The sequence below is a fragment of the Euphorbia lathyris genome, chromosome 2 (genome assembly GCF_963576675.1).
Source record: "Euphorbia lathyris chromosome 2, ddEupLath1.1, whole genome shotgun sequence".
Classification (NCBI taxonomy): Eukaryota; Viridiplantae; Streptophyta; class Magnoliopsida; order Malpighiales; family Euphorbiaceae; genus Euphorbia; species Euphorbia lathyris.
The window spans coordinates 64591623-64603526 of NC_088911.1; the positions used below are offsets into that span (position 1 = coordinate 64591623).

The 11904-nt window shown below is 36.0% G+C and overlaps 1 non-coding gene across 1 annotated transcript; it reads right to left on the reverse strand.

Moving 5' to 3' along the window:
* Positions 1–4275: 4275 nt before the first annotated feature.
* LOC136221044 (small nucleolar RNA R71) lies at positions 4276–4382 on the reverse strand. The gene has a single exon (XR_010684836.1). It is a non-coding gene; the product is annotated as a small nucleolar RNA R71 (small nucleolar RNA).
* Positions 4383–11904: the final 7522 nt, after the last annotated feature.

Genomic DNA, 11904 nt, shown 5'->3' on the forward strand with positions numbered 1-11904 from the left:
GTTCGGGTATGCAGGCTAAAACAGGAACGAGTTCGGGCGAAAATTGCGTTTTGGGACATCCGGCAGCCGCGCAAGGCGTTCTGGGCACTCCCGCTCGTCGAAACTGGCCTTTTTGGGCCAGATCGGTGAGCTGGCTTGCCCAGCTCGGCGAGCTGACCTGCGGGAATCAGTCAAAAGACTGATTCCCGACCCTACGATGTCACGATCGACCCCACGTCTTCCCACCTGCAAAAGGAAACGAATTAGATCAGAAAGAGGGCCCAAATCGCGACTATAAATAGGACTTTCATTATGTATTTTAGATATCTTTTATCTTTGTAAAAACCCTAGCTTCCACCTTGAGAAATCCTCTCCACCTCCTCCATCTCCTTCAACCTCCATTGAAGACACCTCCAAGCCCCATTCACCGAGGATTGCTCAAGTTCCATCCTTAAGTCATAGGAAGACACCTGCATTGGTAGACAGGTTCATTGAAAGGGACTTTTCTTCTTTTTTTTATGTTCTGTCTAGCCTCTGGTCCATGTTATGAATCCTAGGCTCATTGTATCTCCATGACAATACTCTTCATCTTTAATATATATTATAGTTTTGTTTGTTCAATTGTTTTATTGCTTACATCTTTATCTTACGCTTTGTCTTATTGGTTTAACTCATTCGATAATCCCAAAATTAAGTTGGCACATATTGCGAGCTGAATCTGACCTAGTCAGTGCCTATAGGATTGACGACCCTATAGAAGATTAAGCCCAAATTGCTGAGCCTTAGTGCTAGTTTCGGCCTTACAATGGAATCACGAACTAGGTACCTCAGGAGGATAGGTAGGGTTAATCGCCTCGGACACAAGTGACTTAGATTAGGTTTTGAATCCGTTGTCTAAATAATCTATTTTCATTATTATCGTATCACTTCATGTCCCTTCGGGCAATTACATTGGTAAAAGATCACTTAGGAGTAGAATAATTTAGATAGGAGTAGAAGTAACTTAACTAGGAGTAGTTTAATTTAATCAAAACCAAATTCAAACCCCCCCCCATAGCTTAGATAACACCTGAGACCCAGTAGTTCGGTACTTGCAAGAATAAATCATGTGGATTCGATACCTGGACTTGTCCAGATTTTATTACTTGATAATGATGGGGTACACTTATCTTTTAGTCAGCTTCGCGGAGACGACGCCGCGAGGCGTGTCAAGTTTTTGGCGCCGTTGTCGGGGATTTATTTCTTCTGCAATATCGAACCAAAGTTCGATTTGTTAGTTTAGGCACTCGTTTATGAATACCTTTGTTAATATCATCTATACTTGTTTATCTATACTTGTTGATATATAATCGTTATACTTGTTTATATGTTGAATAAATTAGGTTATACCTTTTTTATTTCTGTATACATGTCATACGAATGTGGCATGTTGTCTTGTAAAAATTTATATTACTTGTTTCGCCAAAAACGAATTAAAGTATTCATGTAGGATTATGTAATATTGTATGATAAAACTGTATGATGAAATTGTATACTAGATAGTTATACTTTCCTTCTCTAAGGAAAACATTTTTATTTTATTTATCTTTTCTTTTGAGCATATGCATACTCGATCAGCGGAAATAGCGTGTGTCCCTCTTAACCTTGAATTTGAACGTACTCTTCACAAGAGCAAGCAAATCAGGACTACCAAGCCAGGCGAGATCACTGAGCCTATCAAGATGATTGATCCTGAGACCAACATTCCCAACAATAACAACAATAACAGGAACAGGAACAATGAGAACGCTGAAACGGGAGTTGACACTCGCTCGATGAGCGAAATCTTAGCACCACACTGACACCAGCACCTATCTGGGATTGCTGCCCCGAACATTTCAGTTAATACATATGAAATCAAGTCTGGCATAATCCAATTGATTCAACAAACGGGACTGTTTGGAGGAGAAGCACATGAAAGCCCGAATGATCATCTGGATCGCTTTTCGATGTGTGCAGACACTGTGAGAATAAATGGGGTTCCCCAAGATACTACCAAACTGAAGCTATTCCCATTTTCACTAACTGGGCAAGCTCTGGAATGGTGTTAAGCCCAAAATATACCTAAAATATCATATATAAATACGTTAAATTTACATTGAAATCGAGTTAATTATATTCATTTAGAATACTTTTACGTCTTTATTTACTTCTTTGATGCAAGGTACTTAAATATTTGGTAAAATCCAAATAGGAGCAAAAACGGAGCTAAAATGGACGAAAAACCTTAAAAACGTACCGAGAATGCATATCAGTCAGAAGAACGCTCGAGAAGGACGAAAAGTAGTCGAACGCCAGGGAGAACATCTCTCTGTCGTGACTGAGATTCTCAAAATCTCAGTCGCGACTTACGGAGGCCAGACCGGGGGAAAACAACGTATTCAAGCTCGCCCCTATACCCCCTGTCGCGACTGAGATTTTCAGAATCTCAGTCGCGATAGCGAACCATTCTGCACACAAAACACATGTTTTAAATCGGAAAAACGCGTCTGTTCGTTCGGATAAAAGCAACCCTCCACCAGCGGACACGACCCGTCATTTACAACCCTTCACCAACTATAAATAAGTGATCCATTTCAGAAATCAAGGTTGGTTAAGTTGGAAAAAGTTAGAGAAATTAGAGAAGAAAGTTATTATGTTGAGTTTCTGATTCAGAAAAGAATCAGAAAGTTAGATTTCATTTCTGTGTAAACAATCGTGCTGTACACGAATTGTTATTAGATTAGTTATAAAAACAGTATTAGTTTAGTTTTCATTCTGGTAGTAGACGAGATCAGTCTCTATTCCGAAGATCCAGCGAGAAGAATTGACGGCTGAAGCGCATGAGGTTTGACGCACCTACGGAGTTTGAGAGAAAGATTGACGACCCGGATCTCAAAGTTTTCGTTGCAATGCTATCCAAGTTTCTACTTCTCTGTTAACTTGTGAAAATTCACATTTCATTAATGATATACTTATTTATTCAATACATTCTTACTGTTGTTATTTTGATATTGTTCTGACAAAATGATTTTCAAAATGATAAATTGGTGTTTTTATTAAAACGTTCTATTCCATCTTATTCATATAAGAACTTTGTTGAACACTTAACAAATTTAGTTTTTATGGATGACATGATCGCTGATCGCGGCTTATCAGAAATAAAACACTAGTTTGATTAAGGTAGGAATCATCTCAACGCCAGGGGGATTTCTATGGTTCGAAGCCATTTAATTGAATAAATCGCTATATTGTTACATGTCCATAATCTCACAAAGTTAAAGTTGTTTACTTTGCTTTATGAAAATAAGATCTATTTTATTCCAATTACGGAAGTATCTGTTTTGTAATCAAAATTCCAAAACGGAATTGTTCTCTAAACTCGATATAATCCTTCTATCTAATCCTAATTTACCAAAACCTATTCCATCAACTAAACGTATTTCTTTTATTAAACCTAAACACGTGATTAAACCGAATTAAATAAAGTTTTAGTTAAAAAGCGTTCCCTGTGGGTTCGATATCTTTTATTACTACAAGCGTATACCGTGCACTTGCAGAAATCGCTCAACAAGTTTTTGGCGCCGTTGCCGGGGAACGCCAAAATTTTTGACAAAATTTTAAATTTTTCGTGTTTTATTTCGAATCTAGGTTTAAACATATTTATTCTAACTTTTATAATTTAAAAGTTTTCCTATACTAATTTATTTATTTTTCAAAATTCTGTTTTGTAGGTAGTTTCGGTTCGTGCAAGATTTCAGGTTCATGCGCACTTCTTGAAATTCAGGCATTGCACCAGACCCTATAGACCTAGAAATTGAGAAAACCATTAGGAAGAACAAGAAAAATAAGAAAAACAAAAATAAGACCCCAGTAAAAACACATACCGAGCCAGAAAAAATGGCAGACCCACCAACACTTATGGAATACGCTAGGCCAGGTATGGCCGGTGTAACCAATAGTATCGTTAGACCCAGAATCACCACAAATCAATTTGAAATTAAGCCAGCTTTGCTTAATATGTTGCAAAATAATGTAACATTTTACGGGTTACCTAACGAAAATCCTAACACCCATTTAACAAATTTCCTAGAAATTTGTGACACATTTAAAATTCCAGATGTGACTGCAGAAGCAATCAAACTTCGCCTCTTTCCTTTCACTTTGAAGGATAGAGCCAAAGAATGGTTAACTTCTATGCCAGCCGCAACTTTTGCCACTTGGGAACAATTAGCCCAAGCGTTTTTATCTAAATATTTTCCTTTAGCAAAAACCGCAAGAGTCATAAAGGAGTTAACATCTTTTTCTCAAAATGATAATGAGACCCTTTATGAAACTTGGGAACGTTTTAAAGAACTTCAACGTTTATGCCCACACCACCAATTACCCGCTGAACTTTTAATGCAAATATTTTACAATGTACTAAATCCTACAACTAGGGGTTCATTAGATGCTATGTCGGGAGGGCTATTTATGAAGAAAACATCAGCCCAAGCGAGAGAACTTTTGGAGGAAATGGCAATCAACAGCAGTATGTGGCCCGCGGAACGTGGACATATGCCGGTGGCAAAACCATCATCCTCAACCACACCATCAGTTAAAGGTATAGTTGAACTTGATCCAGTCGCGATGCTACAAGCCCAATTTTCTGCTTTATCGCACAAAATTGATAAATTTATGGCACCACGCGATACTAATGGTAATCCAATCCAAACAGATGTGGATTACGAAAATATGAGTGAGATCGAACAGGTAAATTTTGTCCAAGGGCAAAACCAAACTAATAATCCTTATTCTAATACTTATAATGCTGGATGGAGGAATCATCCTAACTTTAACCGGAAAGATAACAATAACAATAATACAAGTGCTAATCAAAATCGTACCACTAATTATCAAAATCAGTCAAGAAATACGATTAGCACTTTATCTTCTAAAATCGACAAGTTTATAGATGCTATCAGTGGAAAAATAAGTAATCACGACGATGGTTTTAAACGGATCGAAAATAAATTCGATCAGCTTATTAAAAACCACTCTCATCTAGCATCCATAATTTGGAGGTTCAAATTGGTCAACTTGCTAAATCAATTCCATCCCGAAAAGAGGGAAGTCTTCCCAGCCATACGGAAGAAAATCCGAAAGAGCAGGTGAAGGCTATTACTCTTCGTTCAGGAAAAAATTATCAAGGGCCTGAAATGCCCAAAGATACAACATTACCAGGAACTGATTTACCAAAGTCCAAAGAAGATATCTTAAACACAAATAGTTCACCATTTGACAAAAGTACCAAAACTTTTGTACCCAAACCACCTTTTCCGCACAAAGTCCGAAATAAGGACTATGATAAACAACTTCTAACGTTTTTGGATAAACTCAAAAATTTGCACATCAATTTGACATTTATGGATGCAATCACACAAATTCCTAACTATGGTAAGTTTTTAAAGGATTTGATTTCGAAGAAAATCAGTTGGGAAGGAATTTCATCCATTTCGTTAACTGAAGACTGTAGTTCAATAGTATCAAGTAATTTGCCCACAAAACTCAAGGATCCCGGATGTTTTACCATTCCGTGTAAATTGGGAGATATTGAATTCCCAAGTTGTCTTTGTGATTTAGGAGCAAGTATAAACTTAATGCCGTTGTCTATTTTTAACAAGTTAGGTTTAGAAGAAGATATCAAACGTACCAATATGGTTTTGCAATTAGCGGATCAAACCACTAAAAGGCCATATGGTATAATTGAAGATGTTTTGGTCAAAGTCGATAAATTTATTTTTCCTACCGATTTTGTTATCTTAGACTTTGCATATGATGTAAATTGCCCTTTAATTTTTGGCAGACCGTTTATGAACACGGGACGCGCTCTAGTAGATGTGTCGGAAGGGAAGGTAGTTTTAAGGATAAGAGAAGATAAGGTCGAGTTTAACATGAACAAAGCGATGAAATACCCTATGGAGGAATTCGCTTGTATGAAACTTGATTTAGTCGAGGAATGTGTCAATGATGTAATTCAAAGTGAAGAAATAATTGAACCTATAGTAGATGAGGAATTAGATGATAAGGACCCATAGCCTTTGATTCGAGAAGATGGACCAGTTCCGCCTTCAATTGTAACACCCCCTAAATTAGAACTTAAAGAGTTACCCAGTCATTTGAGGTACGCTTTCTTAGGCGAAGGCGATTCTCTACCTATAATTATTTCTAACAAATTAACAAGCGATCAAGAAGAAAAATTGAAAGATGTTGTTAGAAATAGGATAGGAAGTATGGGATGGCAAATTTCAGACTTAAAAGGAATTAATCCTAGTATAGTAATGCATAGAATTCACTTAGAAGAGGATAAGCCACCTAAAGCGGATAGGCAAAGACGCTTAAATCCAAACATGAAGGAAGTAGTCAAAAATGAGATTACTAAACTTTTAGTAATGGAATCATTTATCCGATCTCGGATAGTGAATGTGTTAGTCCAATCCATTGTGTACCTAAAAAGGGAGGCATAACTGTTGTAAGAAATGATGAAGGTGAACTTATACCTACACGAACCACCACCGGTTGGAGGGTTTGTATAGACTATAGGAACCTAAACAAAGCAACTAGGAAAGATCATTTTCCTCTACCTTTCATTGATCAAATGATCGAAAGGATAGCCGGTCATGCATTTTACTGTTTTCTAGACGGTTATTCCGGATTCTTTCAAATTTACATTTACCCGGATGACCAAGATAAAACAACCTTCACATGTCCTTACGGAACATTTGCATATAGGAGAATGCCTTTTGGTCTATGTAATGCACCAGCAACTTTTCAACGATGTATGACAGCAATATTTAATGACTTCATTGAAGACATAATGGAAGTTTTCATGGATGATTTTTCAGTTTATGGAGATTCTTTCAATGCATGTTTACAGAACTTAGATAAAGTATTGTCTAGATGTGAGGAAACGAATTTAGTTTTAAATTGGGAAAAATGTCATTTCATGGTAGACGAAGGAATTGTTTTAGGTCATAAAATTTCTGAAAAAGGTTTAGAAGTGGACAGAGCAAAGACTTCAGTTATAGAAAAATTACCCCCACCAACCACTGTTAAGGGAGTAAGATCATTTTTAGGTCATGCAGGTTTTTACAGACGGTTTATAAAGAACTTTTCTGTAATCTCCAAACCACTTACTAATTTGCTTATGAAGGATTCAACTTTTGATTTTAATAAAGATTGTTTACAAGCTTTCAATACTTTGAAAACGGCTTTAGTCAGTACACCAATAATATCAAAACCCGATTGGAATCTACCTTTCGAAATTATATGTGTTTCGAGTGACTTAGCTGTAGGATGTGTATTAGGTCAAAGGAAGGATAAGAAACTTCATGTTATATATTATGCGAGTCACACATTGTCCGGTGCACAACTAAATTACACCACAACTGAAAAAGAAATGTTAGCAGTAGTTTTTGCATGTGATAAATTCCGATCTTATTTGTTAGGATCCAAAGTTATCATTTATACTGATCATGCAGCTTTACGATATTTATTTGCTAAGAAAGATGCAAAACCACGTCTTATTAGATGGGTTTTACAATTGCAAGAATTTGACATTGAGATTAAAGACAAAAAGGGAGTTGAAAACCTGGTCGCCGATCATTTATCAAGACTTGAGGATGAAAACGGTCCCATCGGTGAAACATCAGGTATTCGAGATGATTTCCCCGATGAACATCTCATGCAAGTACAAAGTGTCATAGCTCCATGGTATGCGGATATAGCCAATTACTTAGCTGCACATGTTGTGCCAGATGGATTGACTTCTCAGCAAAAGAAGAAATTCTTTTCAGAAGTTAAGAAATATTTTTGGGAAGATCCATTCTTATTCAAAACATGCGGCGATGGAATATTTAGGAGATGTGTTAGTGAGTTTGAACATGACTCTATAATGTTAGAATGTCATGCTAGCGCTTACGGAGGTCATAATAGCGTAAGCAAAACCGCAGCTAGAATACTTGAATGCGGATTCTTTTGGCCTACTCTGTTTAAAGATGTCCGTTCATTTATTATCCGCTGTGATAAATGTCAAAGAACAGGGAATATAGGAAGGAAAGATGAGATGCCTCTTACGAACATATTGGAAGTTGAAATCTTCGACGTATGGGGAATTGATTTCATGGGTCCTTTTCCTCCTTCTTTTGGCAAAAATTATATATTAGTAGCCGTAGATTATGTTTCAAAGTGGGTTGAAGCAATTGCAACCCCGACAAATGATTCTAAAGTAGTTGTTAAGTTTTTAAATTCAATATTCTGTCGATTTGGAGTTCCTAGGGTTATGGTAAGCGACGGTGGTACTCATTTCGTAAATAGAGCTTTTGAGTTACTTATGAAAAAATACAGAGTACACCATCGTATCTCTACACCGTACCATCCTCAAACGAATGGTCAAGCAGAAATTTCAAATAGAGAACTCAAATGGATACTTGAGAAAACAGTTTCGTCTTCTAGAAGAGACTGGGCACATAAACTTGACGATGCATTATGGTCATACCGTACTGCATTTAAAACGCCTATCGGGATGACACCTTATAGATTAGTCTATGGTAAAGCTTGTCATTTGCCGGTTGAATTAGAACATAAAGCATATTGGGCTATAAAAACCCTTAATTATGATTTGCAAAGCGCAGGGAAAAAGCGTTTGTTTGACTTAAACGAGTTGGATGAATTACGCTATTTGTCCTACGAAAATGCGAGCATTTATAAGGAGAAAATTAAAAAGTGGCATGATGCCAAAATCAAAATTAAAAACTTTAATGTTGGAGATAAGGTCTTACTTTTTAATTCTAGATTAAAATTATTTCCAGGTAAACTAAAATCTAGATGGGCTGGACCATTTTTGGTTGTTCAAACATTTGATTACGGAACATTGGAGCTAGAAAAGTCTAATGGTGACCGATTTAAGGTCAATGGTAATTGTTGCAAAATTTATTTCGACGGAGTTCCTATTCAAGCAATTGAATCCGTGGATAAATTTTATAAAAATTAATTTCTTTGATTTTCATGTTTTTAATTTATAGTTTTTTTTTATTTTATTATTTATTTTATATTTATAATTATTATTCTTCTTCTTTTTAATTTATTCTTTTCTTTTTAATTTATTTGTTTTTTTTATTTATTTAATTTTTTTACTTTAATTTTTTTATTTTTATATATTTATCATTAAGTACAAATGGGTTTTGTTCACATTAAAATTTTAATTTAGTCATGTTATGAAATTTTCATTAAGTGTTAAGTGTTATTTAGAAATTATATATGCAGAAATCTCAGTTGAGATTTTCTATGTTCCAGGATTTGGAAATCTCAGTTGAGATTCCGAAAATCTCAGTTGAGAAATTTTCTGTCTTTTTACATTTGAAATAACTGTAAGTGATTACAGTCTTCTTTCTTCAAAATTTTCTGTCAGTTAAATCGAAGAGGTATCACTTTGACACCTATTTCTTTCTAACAGACATAACCTTTCACTTATAGTTCTTATATATTCCTGCAGGATCAGACTTCTTCCATTTTACTTCATCTTTCTAAATTTCTTTCTCAAGTTCTCAAATCCTACAGACTTCATTTTTCTTTTCTATCACAAACATAACTAAGTCTTTGAAGAACATTCAAAAACAAAATCCTTCTCGAAAGGAGAAAGTTGATATCTCCGATAGATATGGAGTATGGTTTCCCATTTATAACCATGACGAGGGGAAACGTTTTATGCAATTCAGATATGCTCAGTTCTTTGGCATGATGTATCTGGACGAGTTTCTGAACGAGGAACTCGGGATAAGCGAAGACATTGATCGCTATCTGACTAATTTGGGTTGGACCAAATTTGTTCATATGAAATTTCCTATTATTGGAAATTGGGTTCTGGAATTTTTCTCCACAATTAGGTTCATCAACAAGAGACGTGCTCGTCTCAGTTTTCGTTGTGAGGGGAAGGTATTTACTTTTGGCTATCCAGAACTTCACAATTGGTTTGGATTTCCACCCCGAGACACAACTCAACACCATCCTGGAAGGGATATGACTTCTAAAGACATATGGAGGATGCTAACAGGATTTAGGCGATTCAATCCACGTCTTGCCTTCAACAAATCCATTAATTCTAATTCCATGCTGTATCTGCATAAGTTCCTCTGTCACAGCCTTTTTGGTCGAGTCAGTAGCAATGTTGTGAAAGATACTGATCTTTATGTGTTGGGCGACATTTTCCCAGACAACTCAGTTAACTCCTCAAAGATTTTAATGGAGGGGTTAGTTGCTGCTTCCCGTTCGAAGAAACGGAAGATTGGGTTCGCCAACATCATATGTGGAATAATTTTAGGAGCCAAGGGAACCATTTCTGTTCCTTGGACTGATACAGAACTATACCCGATTTTAGGCTACGAGTTCTTGGAGAACGAGGGACTTGTCAAACGAGTTTTTCGTTCTGGTCCAACATTCCTTTCTGCACCAAAGAGGCAAGTCTTCGTTCAAACGAAGATTAAAAGGGCTAATGCACGTCGTCTGTCATTTAGTTAGGGATATATATATTTTATGTGTTTCTGTTTGTTGTTTTTAATATATATATGAGTGCTTGATTGTAAATTATGTTTTTATAATGTTTCTATGTACATGTATATTATGGTATTGTTTACAAATGATAAATACAAGTGCATTAATTCTTTAGTTTATTTCTTTTTTCTTAAGGAACAACCTTTGGGTTTCCTTTAATTTAATGTTTTAGTTTTGTTTATCTCAGTTTCAGGGATTAATGTTCACATTTTGGTACTTAATTTTAAGAGGAATTGGTTTAGAAGTGTTAAAATCATCAAAAACAGTCCCACTTTTACCCAGATTTTTCAAAATCTCAGTTGAGATTTCGAATTCTCAGTTGAGACAGCAGGAGGAAATTTTTTTCAGCAAAAATTCGCCCCTTCCCTTCTCTCTGTCGCGACATGTAGGTGCGGGATTGGGCGAAATTTCACTCTCTTTTCCTATTTCCTACTCTAATTACTACTTATTCAACTATCCTAATCAATACCTATTACTTACACCTATTTATATCACCTATTTTTACACCAATCAATCATCTTTTCTCTTCCCAATACCAAGATTCACTCATCTTCCCCATAAATATTTACCCTATTCATCTTCTTCTTCCCCAATTCACCACCATTATCTTTTATTCTAACTTTCATCCTTTCATATTTTCTTCTTTCCATTCACCACCTTTCACTAAAAAAATATGCCAAGACAAAAGACCATTGCAAACAAAGCTAAGGCCACCGAGATCACTAGATTACGGGTTCAATATGGAGCACCGTTCGATATTACGACGGAAGCCGAAGGAAGCAAATATCGCCGTTTTTCTAATAGCGAAGTGGTGTTCGTCGACATGCTTTTTCTTGACACCGACACGGTAAACACACTTTCTTTTACCGAGCGTATTGATGAATTTCTTACCGTTCTTGGTTGGAAACGATTTGCTAGTATGCGTTTTCCTAGTCTTAAATCGCATATTATTGAGTTTTTGGTTACTCTAACCTATGATAAGAAGAAAGGAGTTATCTCTTTTCGGAATGATGGAGTCTGTTATGATGTTGGGTATGCGGCCATGAACCATTGGTTTGGTTTTCCTACTCGGAATTTTTATTCAAAGCCAAAGCCTTTTGATTCACACACGGTTTGGCAATCTTTAACCGGTTTAGATGTTTTTAGTCCAAAGAATACATCTAGTAAGCTACTTAAGGATGATTGTATATTCTTCTTTCACAAGTTTTTATCATTCTCCTTATTTGGTCGGGTTGAAAGTTCAAAAGTGCAAGTTCGTGATTTGGTTGTGTTAGATGCTATTTTTAAGGGTTTGACAATTGATAGTATTGAGATGATATT